The 2,456-nt window shown below is 41.9% G+C and overlaps 2 non-coding genes across 2 annotated transcripts; both read right to left on the reverse strand.

The window, feature by feature from the left end:
• Positions 1-288: 288 nt before the first annotated feature.
• On the reverse strand, positions 289-478 carry LOC133398991 (U2 spliceosomal RNA). The gene has a single exon (XR_009768149.1). It is a non-coding gene; the product is annotated as a U2 spliceosomal RNA (small nuclear RNA).
• Positions 479-1,709: 1,231 nt separating this feature from the next.
• Positions 1,710-1,873, reverse strand: LOC133398990 (U1 spliceosomal RNA). The gene has a single exon (XR_009768148.1). It is a non-coding gene; the product is annotated as a U1 spliceosomal RNA (small nuclear RNA).
• Positions 1,874-2,456: the final 583 nt, after the last annotated feature.

A 2,456-nucleotide genomic window follows, 5' to 3' on the forward strand; every position in this document is an offset into this window, starting at 1 on the left:
GCAGTTTCAAATGGGTTTGCTGTACCGCTAAAGTCATATTGCCTGCCATGACGTCCACCAGCCAGACTGGGCTGTTCTGTGTATTTGTTTACAGAAAACAAGGAATTAACATTCCTTGTCACTTTTCTCCTATGCTCCATGTCCAAACTTAATATGCCTCCGTACAACACTGAAGGTCAGAATAACAGACAGACCCCAGAGTTACTTGTTTACCTTCAGTTCAGTGCATTAAATATAGTTCAAGTCATTGGATTGATGGCTCAATTGATCTTTATTTCGACCTAGTTGTGGGGGTGCACCGTTCCTGGAGGTACTGCAATACCAGATCAATGCGTGGAGTGGACGGAGCAAGCCCCTATTCCATCTCTCAGCTTCAAAAATCAATTTAATATATGGCCCCGGATAGGGGACGTATCAAATATTAAACTGATAAGACGAGATACTACACTTGATCTTAGCCAAAACGCAGAGAAGCGATGCCGACATAACGCCAGAAAAGACGACCTCATTCTCCAGCCTCCAAGCCAAAGTTATGGTGGCACATATGGACACCCCAAATAACAATTATGAAACGAATGTCAACTGTGTTGTTTTTCATTGTTTATATTGAAATAATGTTGTCAGATACTCGTGTTCCTTGGTCACGTGGCCCACGTCGATCCAATAGAATGCGCCGATTCACGCATATCTTTTAGCCGTGTATTAAGTCTGAAACAACCAAAGAAAGTTATTTGGAATAAAAATCGGTTGCTGGTATAATGATGTGGCCACAAGCTGAATAGCTGTTTGCTCAACATTTTGACGAAAAAACATCAATGACTCTGCCTCGCTCAACTACTACCTGTTTCCTGCTTCAGGAAGTGGTTCTGAATTTGGAACGATGGATGACCCTTCGACACAGCAATATAGACCCTGTCAAGCAGCTCCATGAATATGTGGGTTTATGGTGAGCCATTCTCCAAAGTTGACAAACACATGACGCAAGCTGCCATAGTGGTACATCTCAATAAATTATAATAGTGTCAAAAGCTTAATTTAGTGAAGTAGTTCAATTCAAAAAGTTAAACTCATATTATAGAGATGCACCACACACTGAAATATTTCATTTATACATGAATAATTTGAGGATAGTTTCTTAAAGCTAATGACAGCTCCAAATTCACCACCTCTAGAATCTAGAACATAACGTAACAAACTACTATCAAACAAATGTTTAAAGAATCTCTATGTATGAGTACTGAAATCAATTGAGTTTTCTATTTTTTTTTCATTTACCTGTATATGATCACTACCGTTACGTCACACACACAGAGTACGTTGAAACAATATTTTATTATTTCATGTCGACACAATATTGGATCAAACATCTTTTTTGTCATTTATAAGTCATTTCCAAGAGCCACACCAAACGCCATATTGCAATGCATCACACAATACGTGGCCGAAGATACAGTTGCCTGTGATTATACACATGGCCAGCAGGTGGTTTCGTGTGCACATGAAGCATCAAGATGTGGACCATGACTCGAACCAATGACCGAAGCGTTACGATGTTATGAAGCTTCATCTTGTCATTACTAACTGGTCGCACTACTCAGAGTAAACCCATGTATGCTAGAAATTACATCATAGTGCAGTACCATCGCATCATATAATGCACACTCCAGCTTTTACAATGAACACCACCCTCTTTAGTTTCAACCAATGTTCAGAGAAGAGCGCGAACGCAGCCCCCCACGACCAAAAATTATGCAGTCGAGATTCCCACATTTGGGGAATTCGCAGAGGTCAGCGCAACCGAATTGCAATGGCTGAGTCTCACCCTGGGTGACTCACCTTCTTAATGAATGTGTCTCCCCTGCCAGGTATGAGCTGGATACGGCACGAGTACGCAAGTCATTCACTGGCGCACATTATGTCAAGCGACAGTGTCATCATGAGCATGTGAAAAACCAGACACATACCGGGCAAGCCAGAACATACGCGAGATGAAACGCTACTGTGTGCTAATACATGAGGCAAATATGCTTCCTTTTTGAGAATTTCAGTTTAAATTGAGACAGTAGATGGATACCCATAATGAGACCTTGGCGTTCCGACCCCCGGCTACAGAAGCTGACTCTAGGGTACGTGGAATGTCACCTCTCTGGCAGGGAAGAAGCCCGAGCTGGTGTGTGACGTCGAGAAGTTCCGACGAGATCAGAATCAGAATCAGAATCAGAATGATCTTTATTTGCCAAGTATGTCCAAAACACACAAGGAATTTGTCTCCGGTAGTTGGAGCCGCTCTAGTACAACAGACAGTCAATTTACAGAACACTTGGGGACATAAAGACATTGACAAAAAACAATTGTGCAAAAGATGCAGTCCTCTAGCACTTAGAGCAGTTCGAATGACTAATATTGCAATAGTCGGTGCAATGACCATTGTGCAAAGGGCGCTGAGACTTCAAGGA

Source organism: Phycodurus eques, unplaced genomic scaffold, assembly GCF_024500275.1.
Source record: "Phycodurus eques isolate BA_2022a unplaced genomic scaffold, UOR_Pequ_1.1 contig_830, whole genome shotgun sequence".
Lineage (NCBI taxonomy): Eukaryota > Metazoa > Chordata > Actinopteri > Syngnathiformes > Syngnathidae > Phycodurus > Phycodurus eques.